Source organism: Trichosurus vulpecula, chromosome 3, assembly GCF_011100635.1.
Source record: "Trichosurus vulpecula isolate mTriVul1 chromosome 3, mTriVul1.pri, whole genome shotgun sequence".
NCBI lineage: Eukaryota > Metazoa > Chordata > Mammalia > Diprotodontia > Phalangeridae > Trichosurus > Trichosurus vulpecula.
This window is the reverse complement of record NC_050575.1, coordinates 383043572-383057691: the sequence shown is the minus strand read 5'-3', so window position 1 is coordinate 383057691 and position 14120 is coordinate 383043572.

Below are 14120 nucleotides of genomic sequence, written 5' to 3'. Positions count from 1 at the left end.
AATCCCATTGTTCTTTCTGCTTGATTCTGACTCGATTTCAAATCATTGTCCAAACCCTGATAATTTCTATGTGTGTTGTGTATGAGAAAACCAAGGTGCCGGTCTGAATTCTGCTATTTCCTGGCTGTGCAATCTCAGTTAAATAATTTTGCTTCTATGGGACTCAGTATCCTCATCAGCAAAAGAAAGATCTAGTAACTGTGCTTGTATTACCCTTCCCCCTACAGTATAGGTGAAATGAGAAATCGTTCACAAAAGTTCTTTGTATGTTGTATAAACGAATATAAACTCTCACTAATGATCTAACCTTGGGGCGAGACTTTGGGCGTTCTACAGTAGAGTCAGCACAGGAAGCATAAGCAGCCACTCTAGTGATGTGGTCTCCTTACCCCGAAATGTCTTCCCAACCCAAATTCCACCATTAGTGATTCATTTCTGGGAGTCGTGTTATCTTTTATAGGCACCTCCACACGATCATATGATCAGAGGTAGACAGAACTTCAGAGATCACCCAGGCCAACCCTTTTATTTTACAGATGGGGAAACTGAAATCCAGAGATGGGAAATAATTTGTCCAAGGTCGCGCAAGCAACAGTGGCAGAGTCAGGATTTGAAAACACAGCTTCTCCTAACAGGGATCGTAGGACAACATGTGAAGACTGGTCACTTGGTGGGATGAAGTATAAAAGAGAGGGAAAGTGGACAGAAATGGGAAGGGAAGACAAGTGGAAAAATGCAATAATTTAACAGGCAGTTAACCCTAGTAACCGACTGACAAAGGACAAAATAGGCCTGTTTTGAAACAAGAATGTGAAGCAACAGATGGCCAGAGACACATTAGCATCTGAGGTACTTAATTTCAAGGCTTTAAGAATCCTTGGTTTTATCTGTATGGAATCTCTCATTAGTGACATAAGTCAGCCTCAATGTCATAGCCTTCATGAGTCGCTAAGGTGAAAAAATTCATCACCAGATGGTCGACTAGACAGTAATGAGCTTCCATTACCCTGAACCCAGGATCACATTCACATCATGATGGGGCATTAAAAGAGGGTTGTCATGGAGGACCCTGAGCCACTAAAAGAATGCAAAGATGTCCATTGGCTAGATTTACATTAAGGGATTCATAGGAAAATGTGGACCAGAATTACGTAGGATGATATTGCTTGCATGGCTTGGAAGGGCTGCCATCAGTATCCATGGAGGGAACACCTACATCCATGAAATCATGGCTTAGCCTAGGATCAAGACCAAAACATGCCTTGTCTGAGAGGAACCAAGAGAGCAGTGAGGCAGGATCTTCATTCTTCTTTAGCCTGTCCTGCCCCTGACCTCTCTACTAACCTGGGCTGACCGCTCTGTCTGCGGGTCTTGCTAGGCTTCAGTATAATAAATTTCCTTGGCTTTGCCAAGAAGAACTACATTTGACATAGAAGTTTTCCAGAACTGACCGCTGTCCTCTAGGGACTTCAAACGTGGTCAACCTACTTCACCAGAGACAGTGGGCTAGTGCCAACCTCTGGTGTGAGAGAGGGAGCAGCTTGGAAGAGGCAAACAGAAAGAGGAGAGTAGAGATGAAGACACAGAGATGGAAAGATAGAACACAGAGACAGACAGAGACGACAGAAATAGAACAGAATGAGGAGACAAAGACAGAGACAGACAGAAACAGAGACAGAAATGAGGAGAAAGACAGAAACAGAAACAAGAGGAAGAGAAAGACAGAGACAGACAGACAGACAGAAATGAGGAGAAAGACAAAGACAGAGACAGAAACGAAAAGAAGAGAAAGACAGAGAGAGAGATAGAAGCAAGAGGAAAGAAAGGGGAAAGAGGAAGAGAGATAAACAGAGACAGAGACAAACAAAAACAAGAGAGACAGAGATAGAAATGGGAGAGAGAGAGGAAGAAAGGAGGGGAGAGAGAAAGAAAGAGAGATAAACAGAGACAAAAACCAGAAGAGAGACACAGAGAGAGAAACAAGAAGAGAGAGACAGAAACAGAGAGTGAGCGACAGAAATAAGAGAAAGACAAAGAGACAGAAAGAAAGAGACAGAAACAAGAAAAAGAGACACATAGAAACAAGAGGAAGCTGGAGAGAGAAAGAGATAGAATAGAGACAGAGACAAAAACAAGACAGAGAGAGACAGAGATAGAAACAAGAAGTAGAAAGAGAAAAACGAGAGAGAACGGGAGGGAGGGAGAGAGTAGACATGTATACACACACCTTTTCTTTATGGCTTGTCTGTGCAAGAGCTGGGTCTTAGAGAAATTGCTAATATTTATATTAACCAAATTATACATCACTAATGCTAGTGTGGCTTCCCTGAAACTTGGTGACTCATTGGAATTTATTTTAGTTTAGTCTTTTTTTAGCAGGCCTGTCCTGAAGGCCTCCTGGAGGCTGCTGTCTCACTGTCGAAGAGGTAGCCAAAGGCCCCTCCTTGGACAAACCTTTTGGGTTTCTGTTTAAAATCAGATCAAGTTTTTTCTTTCTTTCTTTCTTTCTCTTTCTCTTTTTCTTTTCTTTCTTTTTTTTTTGAGCTGGCAACTCCAAGGCTTTAGTCCACAGCATGGCAGGATGGCTTATCCCTGGCTTGATGGAGGGTGTATGACTAATTTTAAACATCTATTTCCCAAAAGTGGTCTTCCTCACTTGAGTTCCATACCTCAATGTGGCCCCTACAAACTTTCTCCTTAGCTAAAGACAGCCAGAACACTTGAACAATACCACTCTCTTTTCAATCTGGGAGTACAATCAGTCAGTAGGCATTTATGTGTTTACTGTTTGTCAGGCTCTGTGCTAGGTCCTAGGACTCTGAGTCCAAAGAACAAAGTTATCCCTACTCAGTAGTAGCTTACATTCTAATGGGTGCAGTCACCCCCTTCTCAATCATATGGAAGAAATTTCCATCCTAAGGCCCAAGATTTTGATTAAGATACCTCTTTGGATACCCTCCCATTTGGTTGTAGACTTGACTGCCAGTGGTTGCAAAGAGGCCCTGATTCAGTGGAGAGGTAGGCTGGTTTTGGGGGCAGCTAGGTGGCACCATAGTGGATAGAATGCCTGGCCTAGAATCAGGAGTTCATAAACAGCCTCAGACACTAAGCTGTAGGACCCTGAGAAAGTCACTTAATCCTGCTTACCTCAGTTTCCTCATCTGTCAAATGAGCTGGAGAAGGCATGGCAAATGACTCCAATATCTCTACCAAGAAACCCACAAATGAAGTCACAAAAAGTCAGACACAACTGAATAACAATAATATCAAAAGGGTAGTTGTCATGGCAAATGATCCGCATTCAGAGGCAGAAAACCTGAGTTTGAATCCTGCCTTTGGCACTCAAAGGGTCCTAGATCTGGAAAAGACCTCAGAGGCCTTCTCATCCAACTTCCGCATAAACTTCTTTGTGCCTCGGTTTCTCTACATGTAAAATGGGGATGACACGAGCACCTGTCTCACAGGGTTCTTGTGAGGGTCAAATGAGTTAAGATATGTAAAGTGCTGCATAAAACTTGAAACACTCTATAAATGGAATGTCCAGGGTGGGGAACAGCAAGACGACTTAGAAGACTAGGGTGGCTGGGAGCATAGAGTGTGGGAAGAGGAGTAAGTAATGTGTGATCCTGCTAGAGAGACAAGGTGAGGCCAGGTTGTGGAGGGCTCCAAATGCCAGTCAAAGGACTTTTCTCTCATCCTGGAGGCATCAGGGAACCACTGTAGATTCTTAAGCTAAGGAATCCAAACTGGTTCTCACATTTAACATTCAATCTCTCGTCTCTGTCCTTTTGAACAGGCTATTCCCCATGCCTGAAATGTGCTCCCTCCAGAGGCATCCCCTCCATAAGACCTCTCCTAATGCTCCCTAGCTGCTAGCTGTACCTTCCTCACAAATCATCTTGTACTTGGTTGTTTTGTGCTAATATTTTTATTTAAAGTTTTGAGTTCCCAATTCTATCCTTCCTTCCCTCCCTCCCTTTGCCCCTCCCTGAGATGGTAAGCAATCAGACATAGGTTGTACATGTGCAATTATGAAAAACATTTCCATATTAGTCATTTTTGTATGTACTTTTTTCCTTTTAAATTTATTTATTTTTAGTTTACAATACAGTTCCACAAGTTTTTGAGTTCCAGATTTTCTCTTTTTCCCTCTCCTCTCCCCTCCCCACCCAAGACGGCAGGTAGCCCAATATAGGTTCTACATATACCTTCACATTAAACATATTTTCACAATAGTCAAGTAAAGAAGAATTACAACCAATGGAATGAACCATGAGAAAAAAAGAAGCAAAAAAAAATAAATGAATAAATAAATTTTTAAAAATAAAAAATAAAATAAAAGAGAGAGCAAATAGTTTGCTTCAATCTGCATTCAGATTCCATTATTCTTCTTCTGGGTATGGATGGCATTTTCCATTGTGAGTCTTTTGGAATTGTCTTAGAACCCTGCATTGCTGAGAGGAGCCAAGTCTATCAAAGTTAGTCATCACAGATACAATGTGTCTATAATTGTGTACAAATGTTTTCCTGGTTCTGCTCCCATCCCTCAGCATCAGTTTATATAAGTCTTTCCGGGCTATTATGTGTACTTACTTTTAATGTATATCACTTTGGCTTACCGCCATACATGTTTTCCTTGCCACTATAATGTACTGAGGGCAAGGACTCTTTCATTTTTTGGTATTTGTATGCCCAACACCAAGCAAAGTTCCAGGAGCATGGCAGGTACCTAATAAAAGGTTGTTGATTTGTGGTCACACTAATGTTTTAAAAATAGCACTTCAATAATTGTGAGGAAGATGGATTAGACAGAAGAGAAACTGAGTTTGGGGAGACCAATTAGGAGAGAATTATAAGAGTTATATCAACTGGGAGCCCCCATTGACATATGATCAAAGGATATGGATAGGATGCATAAAAAGGAAGAAACCCAAGCTACCAACAGCCATAAGAAAAAATGCTTCAAATCACTAATAATTCAAGAAATAAAAATTTTAAAGCAACTCCAAGGTTCTGCAAAGATAAAAAAAAGGGAAAATGCCTATTTTATTACTGAAAAATAAGCATGCTAATGTACTGTTGGTAGAGCTGTGAATTGGTTCATCCATCTGTAAAAGAAAATAAGGTTTTTTGTCTTGACCTAACCAACTCCATTTTGTATTGGGCCACCATTTTGTGATGAAGTGTTTTGGTGTCTGTTTTCCATAATTTGTTCTTCAATGTTAGCATAAGCATATGCATGATATAGGTTGGTAAACAGCATGTTTGTGTTAATAAACAATGGATAAATACATGGGCCCCCTGGATAGGACAGACCACCAACTAGAAAATTGGGTAAACAACTTTATCATTAGCTTATGTTTTTAGGCCCCAATCAAATTAATTGGTAAAATAAATTAGGTCACTGACCACCAGTCAGAACTTGGATATAACCAGCTAACTCTCATAGCTAGAACCCCAGCCTTCAGCATGCTCCTAGGCCTGCCTCCTGCTACCCTCACACCTGAGACTCCAGAAACAGCTCATTCAAACAAGGGCAGTGTCAACTGGCTGATGGAGAATTGACTTGCCTAAAAGCTATCTTGCAAGGAGGCAGCCTCTGGCTGAGCAGAGAGAGAAACCTGTTGAGTGTGAGTATGAAACATACTTACTAGGAAGCCCTAGGAAATCAGATTGGTGGTTTGTTCCTTATGGATTGATGTTTGTATTGTCTTTTAGTTGTGGTTGTTGTTGAGTTGTCTCAGTCATGTCTGACTGTTTGTGACCCCATTTTGGGTTTTTCTTGGCAAAGATACTGGAGTGTTTCCCATTTCCTTCTCCAGCTCATTTTACAGATGAGGAAACTGAGGCAAACAGAGTTAAGTGACTTGCTTAGGGTCACACAGCTAGGAAGCATCTGAGGCCAGATTTGAACTCATAAAGATAAGTCTTCTCGATTTCTGGCCCAGCCCTCTATCCACTTTGCCACCTAGCTGTATATTGTCTAGTAGATAATATAAACTAATGTTTGCCTGTATTTGATTAATAAAGGTCGATTGCTAGCATTAAAAAGTATAAATAGAATTAGTGTTTCTGACATACTAGTTAGCATATGTAATGGTAAATGGTGCAAATACTCCATCCTAAACGGTGCCAGCTTCATCCTAAAAAACAATTTGGAACTATACCTAAAAAGTCACTAAACTGTGAATGTCCTTTGACATAGAGATATGACTGCTAGATCTGTACCCCCAAAGAGATCAAACGTTCTTTGTACAAGTAAAAAAAACTGGAAATTAATGGACTATCCATCTATTGGGGAACGTCTAGACAAATTATGGCATGTGAATGGAATGGAATTTTATTGTGCCATGAGAAATGATGTAAGTGATGGTTTTAGAAGATGTGTATAAACCAATGCAGAGTAAACTAAACAGGAGAACAATTTATGTTATGTCACCAACACTATAATAATTTGGAACAATTTAAGAATTCTGATCAGCATAGTAATCAACCATAATTCCAGATGACCAACAATAAAGAATGTTACTTACCTTCTGACAGAGAGATGATGGACTAAGATGCAGTCTGACACATGCATTTTTGGAAATAGTCAATGTGGCCATTTGTTTTGCTTGACTATACTTAATTATTTAAGTATTTTGTCTTCTCCTACCCTATGTCCTCCCCAGGGGAAGAAGAATAGGGATGAAGGGAAGATGGAAGGGAGAAAAAAATAGATGTTTGACAATTGAGAAAAAAATGTATTTAAAAAATAAAAACACCTTTGAAAGACTTAAGGACTCTGATCAAAGAAATCACCAATCGTGGTTCCAGAAGATTAATGATGAATACTGCCTATCTCCTGACGGAAGGGTGGACAGCTCAGAGTTCAAAAGGAGCCTTTTTTTCTTTTGACATGGCCATTGCAGTTTTCTTTTGTTTGGCTAAAACATGTTTGTAACAGGGGTTTCGTTTTTTTTTTCTTTCTTTTGCAATTGGATAGGTAGGTAGGATAGAGAGAAGGTAGATTTTTGCTCTTTGAAAAAAATATTTAATTTTTTCAAAAGAAAACACAAATTTCTTATGAGGTTTTTTTTTTCCTTTTTGTTTCATGGAGGTAGCAGGAGTGCTTAAAAATAGGAGAGAGTAAAAATAAATATTTGTTGAAAAAATTAATTTTAAAGACATCAGAGTGGAGGTGATGAGAACATGACCTAAGGTTGCTGTAATATGAACAGAAAGTTCTTTAAGCTATTTGAAGTCAGTGGTCCTGCCTGCCCCCACCTCAAAACATCTCCTTTCTCTGTTAAAATTAAAAAAAAAGACTTTCTTTATCATTTAAAAATCATCTCCTCTACTTAGTTTTAAAAAACTCTGTGCTTTTGCCTTCAATATCTTCCCCTCAATAAGGAAAGCACTCTTGAGCTTTTCACAGACATATTTAGCTAGGGGTGTGGTAGTAAATGTTAACAACCAGCTCTCTGGAAAAAAAATGCATGCACAGCACATGTTTAAGTTTAATTTGTATTATTATCACTTTCTTAAGCCAGGCAATCAACAAAAGAATAAATCAAGTTGTGATTTGTAGTGTTAGCCAATTTCCAAGGTATAAAGGCTCACACTGAAAATTTAACAACCAGCTCTCCTGATCCTGAAAAAGATGACTCTAGCGCACCCCAGCATTTAGCCATCATTGTCCCTGAAGACACAATTGTTTTGTTTTAGTCTCATAAGCATTTTTGGCTTTGCTGCGTAGCACCAACACCTCTAGGTTGATTGGTACTTTTCCAGATTTCTTGGTATAAAAGTAAACTATTTTATTACCTGGGGTTCATGACAGCTTAGTTTTCATTAGAAGCTGTTTTGTAGGTGGTGTGTCAGATGCTATACTATTTTTAATGTCCATCAGTGCCATTTCAGCAAGAGAACACAGACATATTCTTCTCTGCGTCATCACCATCATGGGAAGCCACACGACCTAATGAAAAGAATACTGTATCTGGGGACAGACGTCAAAAGTCTGAATTCTGGCTTTGCCATTTAGTAGTGATACGCTTGTGGGTGAGTCACCTCGCTTTGTGGCTGTCCCCTGCTAGATAATCTCAAAGGTCCCTTCCAGTTCTCAATCCTCTGCTCCAATAGACTGATGTCCAATGATGTGCACTGATGTCCAATAGTGTAATGTCAGGGACTCTTGATAAAGGTCCTCTATTTTTCAAAAACCTCCCCCTCTGCTCATCAGAGGATTCTCCAACATTGAGTTTGAGGTTGATAAAACAGTGATTCCCTAGGAGACAAAGTGGGAATATGGTGACATATTTGCACTGAAATGTAACTGTCTAATCTCAGATCTTTTTCTGACTTCTATTGAAATATTTTTAAATTCATAAAATAAAATTTGTATGATTACAAAGGAAATTGAAATATGATTATATATACATATATTATATACATGTATGTGTATATACGTGTGTGTGTGTGTGTGTGTGTGTGTGTGTGTGTGTGTGTGTAAAACCCTTTGCTCAAAGAGCCAATTGTATGGGACTCTTTCTTCATTGGTGGAGTTTGATTGTTCATTGCTGCCTGCCTGAGTGGGGTTGGAGTTGATGAGAGTGGGAGAGATGAGAGATCTGGGCTCTTCTGGCTTTTAGCATCAAGAGAGAAGACATGTAATTCCAGCCTCTGTTCAGGTCCACAAAGGGAGAAAGACTCTGGCGAAAAGCCTAGACATAGAACTGATCATATCCCTATTCCCAGTGTGTTATAATAGAAACTTTGGGGAATTTCCCCTTGAGTGAGACGTGGCACTCGCTCTTGGCTGAGCTGAATTCTCTCACTCCCAGGAGGAGAACTCATTTGCTTTGTATCATTTGGCATGCATTCTCCTATATGTACTTTCTCTGATTTCTGTTTTATTTCCTATTTGGATTAATGGGGTTCTTCACTATTTGCTATGTGTGTTCATTGTGGAACTGGCATCTGGTAAGAGGGGGCAGGTGGTGGTAGCAAACCTTGGATACAGAGCTTGGGACACTCCTTCCTCGTTAATGACTATTAGAAATATAGCTTAAATAAAGGGCGACGAATATGGTACAGTGGATAGAGATCCAGACCTGGAGTCAGGAAGACCTGAGTTAAAAATCTGACCTCAGATACGGCTTCAGGGTCACTGAACAAGTCACTTAATGTCTGTTTGCCTCATTTTCCTCATCTGTAAAAGGGGGATAACAATAGTACTTATCTCCCAGGGTTGTTATGAGGATCAAATGAGATAATAATTATAAAGCACTATGTAAATGTTAGCTATTAGGATCATTAAATCTGAAAACTACTTCCCCTAGAGTAATAATGTTTAAGGGAGATGACAGACACCATTCTAGTCTAGTGTCCCCCCTTTCTTTGAAGAGAACAGAGTAACCAGCCTCAGACCCCAATCCCTGGCTTCCCATCCTGGGAAGAATCAGTCTCCCTTGGAGAAGAGTGAGGGAAAGAGGTGCAAGAGATTTACATTCCTGCCTCCCTGTGAGCCACTTCTAGACAAACCCATGTACACTTACGGGACCTACATGGGCTGAAATGAAGCAATATCCCCCACACTACCATCCCTTACATAGAGATATCAATATCTATCTAGCTATCTATCTATTCATCCATCCATCCTTCCTTTCTTCCTTCCTTCCTTTCTTTGTTCCTTTCTTTCTTGCTTGCTTGCTTGCTTTCTCCTTCCTTCTTTCCCTCCCTCTCTCTTTCTCTTTCTTTCCTCCTTCCCTCTCTCTTTCTTCCTTCTCTTCTTCCTTCCTTCCTCCCTTCCTTCTTTCCTTCCCTCCTTCCTTCCTTTCTTAACAAATTCGTTGGCCCCTAAGAATCCCAGCACTAGGCTGAGGCAGAATCATGTTGCATATGTGATTAACGAGTACTTGTTGAATTGAATTAATTGGACTGCCATGTTGGTGATTTCATGATTCTACTCGCCATGGCTGGTTTGGTTGTCTGATGTCAACTTGTGTGTGAATCAAAAGGGAAAAAACCTCCCCGTGTGGCTCCTCTCAGTCCTGCGCTTTACATGAAGTATAAAAGGCCTCTGGGACTTACAGCTAAATATATAGTATAGCAGTTCCTTGTGTGGGAGTGAGTCATATAGCTCTATTTTCCAGTGTTTATCTTACCTGGGCACTCACTTTGAAACCCTTCGGCCGAGGGGATCCTATTTGCCCTAGCTTAAAATAAGTCTGCCTCGTGCAGCCCTCCAGGGGCCCATTTTCCTTCCCCTTTGCTTGGAGACTGTTCAGCACATTTAGGGCAGAAGATGAAGTCAAAGCCTAAATGCAGCCGACAGAATCACACCTTAAAAATACGGCAAATTACAGCTGTTCTAAAGGGCAAGGGAGAAGACGCTGACTTATTCTGTGCATTTCCAGACATAGGCAGGACGGTGAAGTGATGAGGGGAAGTTATGGAGAAACACATTTCAGTCTGGAGGAGCTGACGACTCATTTGATTTATAATTTGTCTGAAATCTATGATTTCATTGTCGTAGGGGGTCTGGAGGGAGGAACTCTTATCAGTGCAGGTTAGCATCATCAATTTGGAGTCTTAGTCTAAAATGCTGAGAGGTCAATGAAGGAAAGGAGGAAACTTGCATTTATTAAGTGCCTCCTGTGGGTCAGATACTTTGCAAATCTCTCATTCGATGGTGCCATCGTGCTTTTGACTCACTTGCGGTCTGTTCAAACCCCCAAGCCACTAAGCCTCCCCCATCTCATACCATGAAGTTAACTGTTCTTTCAGCCTCACACTAAGAAAGAGATGAAATAGGTCACCAAATGCCAGGCCTGGAGGGGACTTGCACCTCATTCCTTCCTTCTCTCCCCTGCTGGGAGCCAGGGGGGGTACTATGGGCCACCAGCGAGGGGCCTGGGAGGTCTGCAATCCTGAGGGGTACAACCTGAGAGCGAGAGCCAAGCCTGGCACTAGTAAGAATGATGGCTCCTTTGTCTTCCCTTAGAGTTCCATGGGGACCCAATGACTCACTCTGTGGCAGAGCCCCGGAGTCTGCTTTCCATTAGCCCACTGTCTGCTACTGGAATGATTCGATACTCTGCCTAGTTGTTAAGTTTCAGAACGGATGACTCAGATGAAAATGCTACTTGGGGGTAGTGGTTCTGAGAATAAGTAATAAAGGAGAGAGGCTGTTCAATAAAGACTTTACACATTGTGAAATGCCACAACAATAGCAGTGCTGAGTCTGTGGAATTAAGGCCTTGAGGACAAAGAGGACCAGGCTGGACCACAGATCAAGAGTTGAGCAAACTCTGTTGTTGTTGAGTTTTTTCAGTCCTGTCCAACTCTTCATGGCCCCATTTGGGGTTTTCTCAGCAAAGATGCTGAAGGGGTTTGCCATTTTCTTATCCAGCTCATTTTACAGATGAGGAAACTGAGGCCAACAGGGTTAAGTGACTTGCCCGGGGTCAATAGTCAGTAAGTGTCTGAGGCCAGATTTGAACTCAGGAAGATGAGTCTTCCTGACTCCAGGCCTGGCACTCTATCTGCTATGGCACCGCCTAGCTGCCCTGAGTATACTCTGGTGGCACTTATTTTAAGGGACTACTGAGGAGGCTTCTAAGCCCTCCCCTCCTACTGGCAAAGCTGAGATTCCACAGCCAGAGCTCCCATGTGAAGAAAGGCCTTGTTAAAATGCCCCCAGGGGATCTTGGCTTAATGGAAATAACAAGAAGTCATAAGACCATAGACATAACTAGGGTGTTGCAAGTAGAGCTTTGGCCCAAGGCATTGAAATTTAAAGCACCCACACCCCAGTAGACAGAAAGAATTTGCCTTAGCACCTAGTTAGAAAGAATAACTAATTAAAATAGGAAGCTTGGCACCTTAGGAAAGTGACTTCTCTTTGGGCCTCATTTGTACCCCAGTTGTACCTCAGATGAATTCCTTCCCACTTTGGTCCCACCCTAATCCCTTCCCAAGTTAAGGTCTCCCTAGCAGTGGTCTCAAAATGCTCTTTACTCGAGTAAAATTGTCTTTAAAAGCTGATTCGAGGAGTCCATTGTGTTGTTTGCCTCAGGCAGCAGTGACAGGTTCCAGTTCTGCAAAAGACTCTTCTTCTTAGCTATGCCATTTCCCAGCTATGTGACACCTCGGATGAGCCATTTCCCTTCAGCCTCAGTTTTCTCTCATGTAAAACGAGGTGTGTGTGTGGAGGGGTCCCTCTTCTACTTCTAAAATTCTATGGTTTTATTGTTTGCCAGTATACCCTCCACTTTCTTGTTACAGGTGTGACCAGCACAGCTGTTTGTGGGCTGGACATCACCACCAAGGTCAATGCCTCACTGCTGCCAAAGCCATGGGGTCACTGTTTTCCTAGTATCTTGCTCTTGTTGGGGGCATTGCCACAGGCTAGTAACCCACCCACCAAGGCATCACTGTTTTCCCTATCACCCTGTTGATGGCGCTGTCCAAATGCTGCTGCCTTCATCATTCCTGGGCTGCTGATGGACAGGGAACTCCTATCCCTTGTCTTCTACAGCTTTCAGAGAGAGAGAGACCATTGTACCTGATCCCAGCCTTGTTGCCAAGATCTTAGGTGATACAGGGTGAGATCAAGTAGGGAGGACCACCATGACCAAAAGAAGGAGGCAGGGCAGAGCCTAGTCCTGGCGCAAAACACAATTCAGTAACTAAAGAGGAAAGGATAAGTAAATTAATGAGTAAACTGAAGAAAACATGTATGACTAGTATGAAAAAATATATTGGAAACCTAGAGATCTCTCAAAAATAAGAGTGAATTAAACTCAAGCAGAGACCCAATGGAAAGAATTGGATTTCTACAAAAATGACATGAATACCTGGAAAAAATCAAAAGGGAAAAAATTAAATAATAGCAAGAGAGGAAAGAACTTGAAGGAGAAGAGTTACTTAGAAAAGCAAGTGGTCCACTTTACCCTAGAAATGGAAACTCTGCTTAATTTGTTGGACTCAATTGAAGTTAAGTGACTTCCCAAGATGTTTTAACAATCCGGCTAGCAGCTTCTGTGGGGGTGTAAGATCCACCCACAGCCAGCACCCAGAAAGCTGCCGGCATGCCGGGAAAGCACAGGTTCTTTTGATCTGCTTAACCAAGGAAAGCAAGGTGAAGGGGTTGACAAGCTTACTTTAATCCAGAATACAGACAGCATTCAGTTAGTTCAGAGGAGCATACAGACAGCATTCCGTTAGTTCAGGGGAAAAAGCCAGCACCACGAACTTCAGAACAAATACAAACAAATTAAAATACAAATTCATTCACTTACTTCAGGGGAAGAGACCAGCACCCTGAACTTCAGAACAAAATACAAACAAATTACAAACATCAACAGACAAGACCCAATACAATACAAAACAATTCATAGTTACAAACATCTAGGTTCAGCCCAGGAGCTCGGAACAAGGGCTGGCCCAGAGTCACGCTCGCCACAACTGCTGCTCCAACCGAAAAGGGATCTTCAAGCTGTCTTCTCTCCTCTTATAGGGTTTTTGACATCATCAAGCATCATCTGAATGACCAGAGCCAATTGGTTCTTGAGTTGGCCCCTCCCCTTAGGACCCTGGGAGGTTCACATCCACGTAGATTAGGTTAACACCCAATAGGGCATGGCTCTGGAGTTAACACCTCCCCTTAGCCAGCCCCATGGATTGTCACAAAGAGGCAGACTTAAACCCACGTGGTCTAAAAGCCTCTGCTGTCCCAGACTTGTAAACTAGGCCCTCCCTGGAGTTAGCCCTACCTTGGGCCCCAAGGGCCCAGCACCTAGTAAGGCTTAATGAAATAAACTGAGTTACTCAAAGAAAACAAAGGCCATTTTGCTTACCGACACACAAGATCACACAGCAAGTGTCTGAGGCCAGATCAGGTTCTCCTGAATCCAGGGCTGTTGCTCTATCCACTGAATCACCTGGCTGCCCCTAAGAAATGGATTCTCTGACAACTAGAAGAGACCAAAGAGAAATCAATGACTCCATAACACAGCAAGGGATAATTGAACAAAATTAAAAGATTGAAAAGCCGGAAAGAAAATGTAAGATGCCTGTTATGAAATATGCCTGACTTGGAAAATAAGTCAAAGAAAAATCATTTGTGATCATGA